This window comes from Argopecten irradians, chromosome 12 (genome assembly GCF_041381155.1).
Source record: "Argopecten irradians isolate NY chromosome 12, Ai_NY, whole genome shotgun sequence".
Lineage (NCBI taxonomy): Eukaryota > Metazoa > Mollusca > Bivalvia > Pectinida > Pectinidae > Argopecten > Argopecten irradians.
In genome coordinates, this window is record NC_091145.1 from 30,782,731 (window position 1) to 30,800,252 (window position 17,522).

Here is a 17,522-nt window from a genome sequence, read left to right on the forward strand (position 1 = left end):
AATTATTTCTCTTTATGGTGACCATTGCGTTGAACTCAATATTTTCAAAATTAAATACACCTGAAATACATATTGTAGATTGATTTTTAACCCACCACCATCAGATGGTGGTTTATTCAAATCGACTTTCTTCCATGATCCGTCTTCCATTTGACCCACCCTCTGTCCGTCCGTTAACAATTGTTATCGCTATTTCTCATAAAGTACTGAATCGATGTTTCTCAAATTTCATGTGAAGGGTTTCCTTGGTGCCTACTTGTGTATATTGTATTTTGGGACCTCGCAGCCATTTTTGAATTTGACATTTAAAGATTGTCGGTATTTTCAAAAAATACTGAAGAGATCTATTATAAAAAAAATATGTAGGTTCCTCTTTGTTGCCTAATATGCATGTTGCATTTTGGGACCAATCGGGCAACGAGATGGCCAACAGGTAGTCATCTTAGATTTCGACAACTGGAGTGCATTGCAACTATAAGAGAAAGACAGAGAACATATTCTTCTTTCCATTGACTAGAATAGATTATCCAATAGTAGATAGGTGCAAATGGTATGTTTTCTGGCCCAAGAAAAATGAATGCCCTTTGCACTGAGATAGAGCTAGAGTTAAATGGAAACATTCAGGCTGATATTACTTACGGTCTGTGTACGTATTGTACAGCGAAATGTTATCGGTTGAATGATTACATTTGTAATATCTTGGGTTCCGTCGATATTCAAAACACAACTCGTGCAAATGGCGGTGATCTTACTACTAATTTATTCTAACAGTAAAACCCGGAAACCGGATACAGAGTTCCGGACGTCATCCTAAAAGCGGACAACAAGGTTACACATGGTGTAGCGACAACACACCTTGAACAATTAATGTCACTACACTACACTCCTCCCCCTTTTAACGTTAATGTTCCTGACACAGAGCACAGTGTGTATCGTTCAGAACTCTTTAAAGTCATTCACAAAATTGCTGAACAAATCAACTTACACTGTCAATAAAAAAATTATCCTCAAAAGACCTACTTGATCTTCATTATCTTTTTCCAAAATTTAACTTTTTATCAAAACTCTTAGAAAAACACTTTAAAAACAGTTAATATTATTTAACACAATCAACAGTTCACAGATCAAGTCTTGATGGTGCCTGGCGCGTCCTTGGTGGATTGTGGCGTACAGGAGTCATCGTACTGGGATTTGGCGGGCTTACAATAGGCATAGGACTGGTGGTGGGAGCTGGCAGAACTCCTTTTGGACTACTGTCATTATGTGTTACTTTTGCCGGAGAGGGCATCGCTGGTGGTTCCTTTACATTTAGAGATTCTGGCGGTAAAGAAACGACTAGTTTCGGAGACCTAGCGATTGTCTCGGGTAACACAAATGGACTGTCTTTTGTCATAGGCACTTCCTCATTTAACAGTTCTTCCCCCGATGCTAAGATGTGATCGACATGTGCGTAACGAATGTTTGGTCCGACGCGCACGAGGTACGTAAGAGGACCTAATTGCTTCACAATCTTGCCCGGAATCCATTTCTCATGACCCCCACGGAAATTCCTAACACGTACAGTCTGCTTAGGTGAGAATGTTCGAACTTTGACGCGTCCTTTGTCATGTTGGCGTTTCTATTCGGCTTGCTTACCTGCCACACGCCTTCCTAGATTTGGTTTCAGCATTGATAACTGGGTTCGGATTTGTCGCTTAAGAAACAATTCAGCGGGCGATACTCTTCAGTTACCGAATGCGGTGTGGATCGATACTTCAGCAAGAAATTACTGAGTCTATGCTGAATAGAAAGCTGACCATTCCCATCAAAAACTTGCTTCTCGAGCGCACGCTTAAGTATCTGTACCGATCGTTCGGCAGCTCCGTTGGAAGCGGGATGGTACGGTGCCACGAGCGTATGCTTCACTCCGTTTTTGCTAAGGAACAGTTCAAATTCACTGGATGTGAATTGCGGCCCATTGTCGGAGACAATCTCCTCTGGTAGACCATACGAACTAAACAGTGAACGCAGAACCTCAATCGTTCTACTAGCGGTGGTCGTTGTCATGTGAGTCACCTCGATCCACTTTGATTGACTATCAATAACGACCAAAAAGTTTTGTTTGTCTTTCTCCGCAAAGTCTATATGTAGACGTTGCCACACACGTGTAGGCCATGACCAGGAATGAAGCGGAGCTACCGGAGACATGTTCGCGTAGCCTGACAAGCACTACAGGCTTTCACCATGCTCTCAATGTCTTTGTCCAGATTAGGCCACCACAGATAACTCCGGCCTAGCGCTTTCATACGACTCATTCCAACATGCTGGTCATGAAGATCTGACAGAAGTCTCTCGCGATAAGTTGGCGGTATAACAACACGCAAACCCCACAACACGCATCCTTGCTCACTTGACAGTTCATCTTTGCGTTGGAAGTACGGCTGTAGATCGCTATCTGATGTATAATTCGGCCATCCCCTAAGGGTGTAGTCAAGTACTTTCGAGAGTACAGGGTCGCGTCGTGTCTCTGTCGCTATATCATCAGACATAATCGGCAAGTCGTCCAGTAGTGTGAAATGGTAAATGTCAAATTCTTCAGACTTCTCATCAGACTTGAGTGGCAAGCGCGATAATGCATCAGCATTCACATGATCCTCGGATTTCCGGTATACAATATCGTACTGATACGCAGATAAGATGAGAGCCCACCTCTGCATGCGAGCAGCAGCTAATGTTGGAACACCGTTCTTCGGACCCAGAATCGTTGTTAACGGTTTGTGATCAGTCACTAACGTAAACCTACGGCCATAGAGGTACTTGTGAAATTTCCTGACCCCTAACACTAACGCGAGTGCCTCTTTTTCGATTTGGGCATAGTTCTTTTCACTCTTCGAAAGTGTCCTCGATGCATAGGCTATCGGTCGTTCCTCACCTTGTTTCGCTGATATGGGAGATCACAGCTCCTACTCCGTAGGCAGACGCGTCACAAGCCAAACTCAAAGGCTTGTTGATGTCGTAATGTACTAGAACACGCTCATTGGACAACTGAAACTTACATGCTTTGAACGCTTCTTCACAATCTGATGTCCAGTTCCATGGTTTGTCTTGCCTCAACAGCTCATGTAATGGCTGGAGCGTAGTCGAGAGATTTGGAAGATACTGACCATAATAGTTCAAAGCCCGAGAAACGATTTCAGTTCAGTTACATTCGTTGGACTTGGTGCTTCCTTAATTCTTCGACTTTAGCCTCGGTAGGGTGAATTCCATCACTGTTAACCCTATGGCCCATATAAACCACAGAATCTTGCATGAACAGGCATTTGTCTTTACGCAACCGAACATGTGCTTGTCGAGTCGGCTCAATACCTCACTCAGGATTTCTATGTGTTCACGATCGGTCGGAGCGGTTATCAAGATATCGTCTATACGACACATTACATGCGGTATTCCTTGTAGAATTTGATCCATGACTGACTGGAAGATGGCTGGAGCTGACGACACACCAAACGCTAATTTGTGATATCGAAACAGACCTAGATGTGTGTTGATTGTCAGGTATTGCTTTGATTGTTCGTCCAGGCTCAATTGCTGATATGCCTGCGATAGATCCAACTTCGTGAATTTTTGTCCATCGGCTAGTTGAGCAAACATCTCTTCCACATTTGGTAGTGGATATTGCTGTTCGTCCAGACACCTATTCACCGTCACTTTGAAATCGCCACAGAGGCGTATCGATTTGTCCGATTTTGGCACGACAACTATCGGGGTCGCCCAATCGCTTCGCTCGACTCGCGATAAAGCTCCTTCGCTCTGTAGTCGTTCGAGTTCTTTCTCAACGCGTTCCTTCAATGAGAAAGGCACCGGTCTTGCCTTACAAAATATCGGCTGCGCACCATCTTTGACCTTGACCTGCGCTTTGAACTCGGTTATGGTTCCTAAACCCTTTTCAAACAGTTTATGATGCTTCGCAAGCAGCTTGTCGACTTAGATTTCACACCATCGGATTTCGGATAACACTTCAAGGCAAAAATACTTGGCCAGTCTAACTTCACGTGTTTAAGCCAGTTTCTACCTAGCAATGACGGTCGATCGCCACAAACAACACGTAATGGTAACACATAATTCTGACTACCATAGTTCACTGGAACTGATATCTCACCAAGTAATGGTACGCGTCCTTCTTCATAGTCTCTAAGCCTTACGGTCGGTTTTTGCAAGGGCAGATGAGAAAAGTACTGGTCGTACACATTCTCCGCGCACACGGTTACTGCCGCACCCGTATCAATCTCGAACTCGACCGGATTACCGTCCAGCTTAAGATTTACCTTGTATCCTGAATTGTCCGAATCATTCACTGAATATAGTCCAAATAAGAATCCATCTTCATCGTCATTGTCCCTGTCACATTCCTCTACTTCGACATACTTATTCTGAGCACCTACATGACCTTTGGACCTTTTGTTTGGACATTTTTTTCCGATATGTCCAATCTGCTGACAAGAGTAGCACTTCTCTTTGATAAACTTACAGTCCGACTGTGCATGCTTTCCTCCACACCGAAAACACGACTTTGGATTGTCCGGCTTTTTAGACTTCTCACTTTGACCTAGTTTCAAAGATTTACCCTTACGACTCCGATTCGACTTACGGTTTACATAATTGACCGACTGGAGTTACTGATACAGGCTGTCCCATCTCCTCTGTGTTTTTGGTCGCCATCTCTACAGCTAACGCTATCTCGGTTGCCTTGGCAAGATCCAAATTTTTTTCGGCCAACAGTTTCTTTTGGATTACCTCACTCATTAACCCACAAACCAGTCTATCACGTAGGGCTTGATTCAGAAAATCTTGAAAGTCACAGTCTTTGGCTAATTTCTTAAGTCTCACAACATAATCAGACACGGATTCCCCCACTTGTTGTTTCCTACTGTGTGAAACTTAAACCGTTCAGCTATTACGAGGGGTTTTGGGGCGAAATGTCCTGACAATGCAGTCTTTATTTCATCATAGGACTTCGTACTTGGGAGGTCTGGGGTCAGAATGTTTCTCAATAACGCGTATGTGTCAGCCCCTACCACGGCTAGAAACACAGCAACACGTTTATCATCGGCAATGTCATTGGCTGCAAAAAAATTGCTCGAGCCGTTCGATGTAACAATATAAATCTTCTTTCCCCTCCACGAACTCGCCTATCCGTCCTACTTTCGCCATAGTGCTTATCTACATAAACACTGAGTTGGTTATTCGACAAAATCAGCCTCGTCGCCAGTTGTAATATCTTGAGTTCCGTCGATATTCAAAACATATTCTATTACCTCTTGCTTCAGTAAAATAATAGAAAAAGTAATTTTTAAGTATCTCTATAATTACCTACGTGACTGTGAAGTAATCACCAAACATCAGTCCGGCTTCATTCCCGGTGATTCAACTGTGAACCAACTTCTTTCGATATACAATAATATCACTAACTCATTAGACAAAGGAAAAGAAGTCCGGTCTGTTTTCTGTGATATAAGTAAAGCCTTTGATAGAGTGTGGCATGATGGACTATTATTTAAATTAGAATCTTATGGTTTTAAAGGGAAATTATTAGGGTGGTTTAGAAATTATCTTACTGATAGGAAGCAACGTGTTTTAACTGAAGGCATTTTCTCTACATTTAAAACTGTTAACGCTGGAGTCCCTCAGGGATCTGTCTTAGGCCCTTTTTATTTCTATTATATATTAACGACATAACTAATATTGTTACTAGTGATTGCAAATTGTTTGCAGATGACACTTCGATTAGTGAAGTAATTGATAATAACCAAATCTATGCTGCCCATACACTTTCACAAAATCTTTCGAATATAAGTACCTGGGCTCTGAAATGGGACATAAAGTTTAACCCCACTAAAACTGAATCATTAATATTTTCAAGGAAACGAAACGTCATTCATCCCGATATATACTTTGACAATAACACGGTTCATACAGCTAGCACACATAGACATTTAGGAGTTCTACTTTCTGACGACTGTAAATGGACTCACCACATAGATTATGTATACCAGAAAGCATTTAAAAGGATAAATATTTTAAAAACATTAAAAAAAAGAGTGTCACGTAAAACTCTCTTTTAAACATTTATAAAAGTTATATTTTACCTATTTTAGAATATGCTGATGTTTTATGGGATAACTGTACTGAACAATGTAAACTTCTGTTAGAGTCTGTCCACTTAGAAGCCGCTAGGATTATAACGGGATTGCGCAGAGGTACCTCCCATGATACACTTTATAAAGAACTAGCTTGGGAATCTCTTTCTGATCGGCGTCAAAAACACAAACTTATTCTTATGTTTAAGATACTCCGTGGATTTGCTCCACAGCATTTGATTGAAATTGTACAACCATTTTTATATCAGCCTGAAAATGAGAGATATCCACTAAGGATGACAAGATATTTTAATATTCCTATGTGCAGAACTGCAAGTTACTATACTAGTTTTTTTCCAAGTACCTTTAGAGAATTTAATTTTTTCGCTTTAAACTTTGACTTATCGAATGTTAATACTGTTGCACAATTTAAACACACTCCTTTTTAACATTAATAAAATGGAACCTGATATAACAAATACCTTTATAAACAAAGGTTCTCGAATTATAAATATTACTCTGTGCCAGCTCAGAAATTCCTCTAGCAATCTAAATTCTGACCTATTTCGCGATCATTTGAGAGATTCTCCAATTTGTTCTTGTGGCCTTGGTGATGAAACAGCCGAACACTATCTTTTTCATATGTCCTTTATTTAATGAACAAAGATCATCACTCAGAACCAAAATACATAACTCTAATATTCCCCACTCGCATTTTAACGCAAAAACTCTACTGCATGGCTGTGACAATTGTGATGAAGAAAAAAATACATATTTATTGCAATGCATATCAGAATATATATCTGAAACTAAAAGATTTTTTTTTTAGATTTTTCTACTATGATAGGTTGGGGAGATACACTAATAATAATATTCATTCATAATGTAATGTTAAATGTTAAAATATTTTGTTGATAATTGTACTATACCGGATTTGTTTGGAGATGGCTGATATAGGCTTTGCCTGTTGCCAAATCCATTTGCATATTATTTACAATAAAATTTGTTGAAATGAAATATTCAAAACACAACTCGTGCAAATGGCGGTGATCTTACTACTAATTTATTCTAACAGTAAAACCCGGAAACCGGATACAGAGTTCCGGACGTCATCCTAAAAGCGGACAACAAGGTTACACATGATGTAGCGACAACACACCTTGAACAATTAATGTCACTACACTACGTACACAAACCGTGTGCACGGATTAGTAAACCGTGCGGACGGATTGACAAACCGTGCGAACGGATTGACAAACCGTGCGGACGGATTGTCAAACCGTGTGCACGAATTGGTAAACCGTGCGGACGGATTGTCAAACCGTGTGCACGGATTAGTAAACCGTGCGGACGGATTGACAAACCGTGTGCACGGATTGGTAAACCGTGCGGACGGATTGGCAAACCGTGTGCACGGATTAGTAAACCGTGTGTACGGATTGACAAACCGTGTGCACGGATTAGTACTCCGTGCGAAGGATTAACAAACCGAGTGCACGGATTAGTAAACCGTGTGCACGGATTGACAAACCGTGTGCACGGATTAGTCATCCGTGCGAACGGATTGACAAACCGTGTGCACGGATTGGTAAACAGTGTGCACGGATTCACAAACCGTGTGCACGGATTCACAAACCGTGTGCACGGATTAGTAACCCATGCGAACGGATTGACAAACCGTGTACACGGATTAATAAACATATTTCCATGTCCCTTCGCGGGCTCCGTACTAATGAAACCAACAAAGACATTAAAACAAATAAACTTTTATAATTAGGCGGACGTCAGCAATATCTTTCGCCTCTTTTGTCATTTCACAATGCGTACTTTCTATTAACACGGATCAACAACTTCCGTATTTTCGTATTTACAGCGAATATTATTACGAGAGAAACATTAATAAATGAATGCCTTATCTGAAATATTCAAATAAAGTAAGCGTCAAACAACGACTTGCGATCGTGTAGGTACATATGTAGGTAATAATGACACCGTTAATCTCTTAATTACCTAAAGGCTCGACACGCCAACTGTATAATGTCAGTCGGTGCAGTCAGGTGTGACACAGGTAAAAAAATCTCAAGGGCTGAACACCTGTTCGACGAATACATGGGTAAATACTATGTATTTGGTGAAATGGGGACATATTTCTGTTCGAGGAATAAGAGGTATTCGACGAATAGCTGTTCGAGCTATCCGGGATTTTGCTACATAGATTATATAGGGAGACGGTCGGGGCCGTACGACCATTTCGACGAATAGGGGGTATTCGAGGAATCTGAGTTCGAGTTAGAGGGGTTTTACTGCAGTAAAACCCCTATAACTCGAACAGCAGGGGACTATGTCAATAGTTCGAGGAATACGGGGTATTCGACTCATCCGAGGTTGTTCACGATCAACAGTCAAAATGTCCGGTCTCAAACTATGACAAACAATGCACGACAATGACATTTTAATTACCCTATCTTTCAACATTTTGGATTTCTTTATTTAAGTGTTAAGTGTATCTATTTGCTTTTTTGTTTATTGCTTTCATGTTAAATGTCATTCTTTATGTATTCTTTAATTTTGGAGGAAATAAAGATAATAATATTAATGATGATGATTTACACTTTCATGTGTGTCATTTGGTTGTTTTGTCTCCAGTGAGACAAAGTACTGTAATACTAATAGATAGAGGTCAATGGATCATAGTTTTACCTCAAAATGTTGGTAAACGAATTCATGTTCAATAAACAAGCACAGTATGCTTTGTCTTATAATAGTGAAAAAACATCCATAACCAACCAAAATGTGATATAATGCATGACTAATTTTGAAGACCAATATCAACGTGATTTTCTGTCTAAAACTAGCATGTAAAAACTAAACGTAAAGGCAAAGCAAAATTTGTGTTCAATTCAAACATTAAAGGGAAAATCGGATAAGTGTTAAACTCGTATAATCATCATAGATTTTCATATTGGAATATAAACCGTTTGCTCGAAATCTATCTAATCACTCTGTTACATAAATAAAAAAGTGGAATTTAGTACAACACAAATTTTATAAATAACGGCTTTCGAACTATGATTTGTATCGTGTGTCAGCTTAGAAATTCTGCAAGCAATTATAATTCTGTACTTAAACGTGATAATTAAAGAAAATTTCCAGTATGTCTCTGTAACGTTAAAGTTGTATGGTCTATCAGTTTCGCTCTTTTTGTCATAGTGAAAACTGTTTAAGTGTTATACACATTTTTCTCCCTCTGTCCGAGGTTTAAACTTTCTAATTTTACCACTTTTTATAAAGTTGCAGCACTGAAAGTATTTTTAATCAAAAAAGTAAAAAAAAAAAAAATAACGTGTACACGTAAAAAAAAATAGGCTCTCCGTTGAGTTACACAATAATATTTGACTACTTTTTCCCGTAATGGAAGCACGTGTCTTTGTTTTTGAATTGCCGTCAACTGGAATATAAAGTAAAAATTGTCTATTAGATGAAGTACATATACACATGCATTGTTATTTTAACATATTTTTTAATATTACTCTTTACTCTGTGATCTAATTATTTAAAATGTTAACATCGACTTCTAAGCATACTTATAACAAGTCGTTTACTTCATACTTACAAATTGAAAATAATCAATAATCTGTATGCATCAATTAAAAAGCACATTAAACGTTTTGTAAGATACATGTTTATATGTCTCCATTGTATTATCCATTAATTAAAAACTGTAGATTTTCCTTACCTCATGTTGCCGCCGTGCCCTCTATAATCAATTGACACGAAGGTAGTCGATGGTTCAATGTTCAATGTACACGTCACGGTTTGATAATATATCAAATAGACAAACTGTAATATCTTGGGTTCCGTCGATATTCAAAACACAACTCGTGCAAATGGCGGTGATCTTACTACTAATTTATTCTAACAATAAAACCCGGAAACCGGATACAGAGTTCCGGACGTCATCCTAAAAGCGGACAACAAGGTTACACATGATGTAGCGACAACACACCTTGAACAATTAATGTCACTACACTACACTCCTCCCCCTTTTAACGTTAATGTTCCTGACACAGAGCCCAGTATGTATCGTTCAGAACTCTTTAAAATCATTCACAAACTTGCTGAGCAAATCAACTTACACTGTCAATAAAAAATTATCCTCAAAAGACATACTTGATCTTCATTATCTTTTTCCAAATTTAACTTTTTATCAAAACTCTTAGAAAAACACTTTAAAAACAGTTAATATTATTTAACACAATCAACAGTTCACAGATCAAGTCTTGATGGTGCCTGGCGCGTCCTTGGTGGATTGCGGCGTACAGGAGTCACCGTACTGGGATTTGGCGGGCTTGCAATAGGCATAGGACTGGTGGTGGGAGCTGGCAGAACTCCTTTTGGACTACTGTCATTATGTGTTACTTTTGCCGGAGAGGGCATCGCTGGAGGTTCCTTTACATTTAGAGATTCTGGCGGTAAAGAAACGACTAGTTTCGGAGATCTAGCGATTGTCTCGGGTAACACAAATGGACTGTCTTTTGTCATAGGCACTTCCTCATTTAACAGTTCTTCCCCCGATGCTAAGATGTGATCGACATGTGCGTAACGAATGTTTGGTCCGACGCGCACGAGGTACGTAAGAGGACCTAATTGCTTCACAATCTTGCCCGGAATCCATTTCTCATGACCACCACGGAAATTCCTAACACGTACAGTCTGCTTAGGCGAGAATGTTCGAACTTTGACGCGTCCTTTGTCATGTTGGCGTTTCTGTTCGGCTTGCTTACCTGCCACACGCCTTCCTAGATCTGGTTTCAGCATTGATAACTGGGTTCGGATTTGTCGCTTAAGAAACAATTCAGCAGGCGATACTCCAGTTACCGAATGCGGTGTGGATCGATACTTCAGCAAGAAATTACTGAGTCTATGCTGAATAGAAAGCTGACCATTCCCATCAAAAACTTGCTTCTCGAGCGCACGCTTAAGTATCTGTACCGATCGTTCGGCAGCTCCGTTGGAAGCGGGATGGTACGGTGCCACGAGCGTATGCTTCACTCCGTTTTTGCTAAGGAACAGTTCAAATTCACTGGATGTGAATTGCGGCCCATTGTCGGAGACAATCTCCTCTGGTAGACCATACGAACTAAACAGTGAACGCAGAACCTCAATCGTTCTACTAGCGGTGGTCGTTGTCATGTGAGTCACCTCGATCCACTTTGAATGACTATCAATAACGACCAAAAAGTTTTGTTTGTCTTTCTCCGCAAAGTCTATATGTAGACGTTGCCACACACGTGTAGGCCATGACCAGGAATGAAGCGGAGCTACCGGAGACATGTTTCGCGTAGCCTGACAAGCACTACAGGCTTTCACCATGCTCTCAATGTCTTTGTCCAGATTAGGCCACCATAGATAACTCCGGCCTTGCGCTTTCATACGACTCATTCCAACATGTTGGTCATGAAGATCTGACAGAAGTCTCTCGCGATAAGTTGGCGGTATAACAACACGCAAACCCCACAACACGCATCCTTGCTCACTTGATAGTTCATCTTTGCGTTGGAAGTACGGCTGTAGATCGCTATCTGATGTATAATTCGGCCATTCCCTAAGGGTGTAGTCAAGTACTTTCGAGAGTACAGGGTCGCGTCGTGTCTCTGTCGCTATATCATCAGACATAATCGGCAAGTCGTCCAGTACTGTGAAATGGTAAATGTCCAATTCTTCAGACTTCTCATCAGACTTGAGTGGCAAGCGCGATAATGCATCAGCATTCACATGATCCTCGGATTTCCGGTATACAATATCGTACTGATACGCAGATAAGATGAGAGCCCACCTCTGCATGCGAGCAGCAGCTAATGTCGGAACACCGTTCTTCGGACCCAGAATCGTTGTTAACGGTTTGTGATCAGTCACTAACGTAAACCTACGGCCATAGAGGTACTTGTGAAATTTCCTGACCCCGAACACTAACGCGAGTGCCTCTTTTTCGATTTGGGCATAGTTCTTTTCACTCTTCGAAAGTGTCCTCGATGCATAGGCTATCGGTCGTTCCTCACCAGTTTCGCTGATATGGGAGATCACAGCTCCTACTCCGTAGGCAGACGCGTCACAAGCCAATCTCAAAGGCTTGTTGATATCGTAATGTACTAGAACACGCTCATCGGACAACTGAAACTTACATGCTTTGAACGCTTCTTCACAATCTGATGTCCAGTTCCATGGTTTGTCTTGCCTCAACAGCTCATGTAATGGCTGGAGCGTAGTCGAGAGATTTGGAAGATACTGACCATAATAGTTCAAAAGCCCGAGAAACGATTTCAGTTCAGTTACATTCGTTGGACTTGGTGCTTCCTTAATTCTTCGACTTTAGCCTCGGTAGGGTGAATTCCATCACTGTCAACCCTATGGCCCATATAAACCACAGAATCTTGCATGAACAGGCATTTGTCTTTACGCAACCGAACATTGTGCTTGTCGAGTCGGCTCAATACCTCGCTCAGGATTTCTATGTGTTCACGATCGGTCGGAGCGGTTATCAAGATATCGTCTATACGACACATTACATGCGGTATTCCTTGTAGAATTTGATCCATGACTGACTGGAAGATGGCTGGAGCTGACGACACACCAAACGCTAATTTGTGATATCGAAACAGACCTTGATGTGTGTTGATTGTCAGGTATTGCTTTGATTGTTCGTCCAGGCTCAATTGCTGATATGCCTGCGATAGATCCAACTTCGTGAATTTTTGTCCATCGGCTAGTTGAGCAAACATCTCTTCCACATTTGGTAGTGGATATTGCTGTTCGTCCAGACACCTATTCACCGTCACTTTGAAATCGCCACAGAGGCGTATCGATTTGTCCGATTTTGGCACGACAACTATCGGGGTCGCCCAATCGCTTCGCTCGACTCGCGATAAAGCTCCTTCGCTCTGTAGTCGTTCGAGTTCTTTCTCAACGCATTCCTTCAATGAGAAAGGCACCGGTCTTGCCTTACAAAATATCGGCTGCGCACCATCTTGGACCTTGACCTGCGCTTTGAACTCGGTTATGGTTCCTAAACCCTTTTCAAACAGTTTATGATGCTTCGCAAGCAGCTTGTCGACTTAGATTTCACACCATCGGATTTCGGATAACACTTCAAGGCAAAAATACTTGGCCAGTCTAACTTCACGTGTTTAAGCCAGTTTCTACCTAGCAATGACGGTCGATCGCCACAAACAACACGTAATGGTAACACATAATTCTGACTACCATAGTTCACTGGAACTGATATCTCACCAAGTAATGGTACGCGTCCTTCTCCATAGTCTCTAAGCCTTACGGTCGGTTTTTGCAAGGGCAGATGAGAAAAGTACTGGTCGTACACATTCTCCGCGCACACGGTTACTGCCGCACCCGTATCAATCTCGAACTCGACCGGATTACCGTCCAGCTTAAGATTTACCTTGTATCCTGAATTGTCCGAATCATTCACTGAATATAGTCCAAATAAGAATCCATCTTCATCGTCATTGTCCCTGTCACATTCCTCTACTTCGACATACTTATTCTGAGCACCTACATGACCTTTGGACCTTTTGTTTGGACATTTTTTTCCGATATGTCCAATCTGCTGACAAGAGTAGCACTTCTCTTTGATAAACTTACAGTCCGACTGTGCATGCTTTCCTCCACACCGAAAACACGACTTTGGATTGTCCGGCTTTTTAGACTTCTCACTTTGACCTAGTTTCAAAGATTTACCCATACGACTCCGATTCGACTTACGGTTTACATAATTGACCGACTGAGTTACTGATACAGGCTGTCCCATCTCCTCTGTGTTTTTGGTCGCCATCTCTACAGCTAACGCTATCTCGGTTGCCTTGGCAAGATCCAAATTTTTTTCGGCCAACAGTTTCTTTTGGATTACCTCACTCATTAACCCACAAACCAGTCTATCACGTAGGGCTTGATTCAGAAAATCTTGAAAGTCACAGTCTTTGGCTAATTTCTTAAGTCTCACAACATAATCAGATTGCAATGCATATCAGAATATATATCTGAAACTAAAAGATTTTTTTTAGATTTTTCTACTATGATAGGTTGGGGAGATACACTAATAATAATATTCATTCATAATGTAATGTTAAATGTTAAAATATTTTGTTGATAATTGTACTATACCGGATTTGTTTGGAGATGGCTGATATAGGCTTTGCCTGTTGCCAAATCCATTTGCATATTATTTACAATAAAATTTGTTGAAATGAAATATTCAAAACACAACTCGTGCAAATGGCGGTGATCTTACTACTAATTTATTCTAACAGTAAAACCCGGAAACCGGATACAGAGTTCCGGACGTCATCCTAAAAGCGGACAACAAGGTTACACATGATGTAGCGACAACACACCTTGAACAATTAATGTCACTACACTACGTACACAAACCGTGTGCACGGATTAGTAAACCGTGCGGACGGATTGACAAACCGTGCGAACGGATTGACAAACCGTGCGGACGGATTGTCAAACCGTGTGCACGGATTGGTAAACCGTGCGGACGGATTGTCAAACCGTGTGCACGGATTAGTAAACCGTGCGGACGGATTGACAAACCGTGTGCACGGATTGGTAAACCGTGCGGACGGATTGGCAAACCGTGTGCACGGATTAGTAAACCGTGTGTACGGATTGACAAACCGTGTGCACGGATTAGTACTCCGTGCGAACGGATTAACAAACCGAGTGCACGGATTAGTAAACCGTGTGCACGGATTGGTAAACCGTGTGCACGGATTAGTAATCCGTGCGAACGGATTGACAAACCGTGTGCACGGATTGGTAAACAGTGTGCACGGATTCACAAACCGTGTGCACGGATTCACAAACCGTGTGCACGGATTAGTAACCCATGCGAACGGATTGACAAACCGTGTACACGGATTAATAAACATATTTCCATGTCCCTTCGCGGGCTCCGTACTAATGAAACCAACAAAGACATTAAAACAAATAAACTTTTATAATTAGGCGGACGTCAGCAATATCTTTCGCCTCTTTTGTCATTTCACAATGCGTACTTTCTATTAACACGGATCAACAACTTCCGTATTTTCGTATTTACAGCGAATATTATTACGAGAGAAACATTAATAAATTAATGCCTTTTCTGAAATATTCAAATAAAGTAAGCGTCAAACAACGACTTGCGATCGTGTAGGTACATATGTAGGTAATAATGACACCGTTAATCTCTTAATTACCTAAAGGCTCGACACGCCAACTGTATAATGTCAGTCGGTGCAGTCAGGTGTGACACAGGTAAAAAAATCTCAAGGGCTGAACACCTGTTCGACGAATACATGGGTAAATACTATGTATTTGGTGAAATGGGGACATATTTCTGTTCGAGGAATAAGAGGTATTCGACGAATAGCTGTTCGAGCTATCCGGGGTTTTGCTACATAGATTATATAGGGAGACGGTCGGGGCCGTACGACCATTTCGACGAATAGGGGGTATTCGAGGAATCTGAGTTCGAGTTAGAGGGGTTTTACTGCAGTAAAACCCCTATAACTCGAACAGCAGGGGACTATGTCAATAGTTCGAGGAATACGGGGTATTCGACTCATCCGAGGTTGTTCACGATCAACAGTCAAAATGTCCGGTCTCAAACTATGACAAACAATGCACGACAATGACATTTTAATTACCCTATCTTTCAACATTTTGGATTTCTTTATTTAAGTGTTAAGTGTATCTATTTGCTTTTTTTGTTTATTGTTTTCATGTTAAATGTCATTCTTTATGTATTCTTTAATTTTGGAGGAAATAAAGATAATAATATTAATGATGATGATTTACACTTTCATGTGTGTCATTTGGTTGTTTTGTCTCCAGTGAGACAAAGTACTGTAATACTAATAGATAGAGGTCAATGGATCATAGTTTTACCTCAAAATGTTGGTAAACGAATTCATGTTCAATAAACAAGCACAGTATGCTTTGTCTTATAATAGTGAAAAAACATCCATAACCAACCAAAATGTGATATAATGCATGACTAATTTTGAAGACCAATATCAACGTGATTTTCTGTCTAAAACTAGCATGTAAAAACTAAACGTAAAGGCAAAGCAAAATTTGTGTTCAATTCAAACATTAAAGGGAAAATCGGATAAGTGTTAAACTCGTATAATCATCATACATTTTCATATTGGAATATAAACCGTTTGCTCGAAATCTATCTAATCACTCTGTTACATAAATAAAAAAAGTGGAATTTAGTACAACACAAATTTTATAAATAACGGCTTTCGAACTATGATTTGTATCGTGTGTCAGCTTAGAAATTCTGCAAGCAATTATAATTCTGTACTTAAACGTGATAATTAAAGAAAATTTCCAGTATGTCTCTGTAACGTTAAAGTTGTATGGTCTATCAGTTTCGCTCTTTTTGTCATAGTGAAAACTGTTTAAGTGTTATACACATTTTTCTCCCTCTGTCCGAGGTTTAAACTTTCTAATTTTACCACTTTTTATAAAGTTGCAGCACTGAAAGTATTTTTAATCAAAAAAAGTAAAAAAAAAAAAAAAAAAAATAACGTGTACACGTAAAAAAAAAATAGGCTCGAAAGATGCCGAATCATTCCGACATTCCGAACTCTTCCGAACATCGTCGCGACAATCTCGAAGTAATACGAGAGCTGTGAAACCAAGAGAAAATGTCAACAATATTTCGCAAACAAAACATGTGGTCGACCACAGCAGAATGGTTCTGCAATGGATATAACAGTCGCACATTACAATGTTTGATACACACAATATTGAATTATGGCAATGTCTGAATAGGATGTTTCAAATACTCGCGCTGTCGACATATACCAGCACGATTTGCTCATATAAGCCAGAAAGAAAACGTAAACAAGCACATGTGCGCTTACGCTAGTTACCTGGCTCACCACGTGCAGGCCATGTGGACGTCAGTCCCGTGATACGATTCGGAATTCCGACAAAGTCCGAAGGTACTGAACATGGCGGTGATTGAAGGCGCTTTACTCAAAACCAGGAATATACGATTCCCAGATTTCGACTCTCTGATAGGCCGGCATATAATTTTCGGGAGCTAAATCATCAAGTTACATATCCATGTTCAAATATCAAATGTTTAAGCGACATATAGTTTCAGTGAACTTAACATGAAATATAACTTTAACGTAGGTGGTGTAACAACTGAGCATCATTTACCTGTATGTCCATTATTATTTTTATGTCTATTAAAATGTTTGTTTATAATTCAAACAGGAAGATTTGTATAGAGCTATATTTGATGGAATGTTGAATGACAATGAGTACCAGTTAATTATGCGTATAGAAGGACAGTTACACACATATAATTTTTAGTATACACAT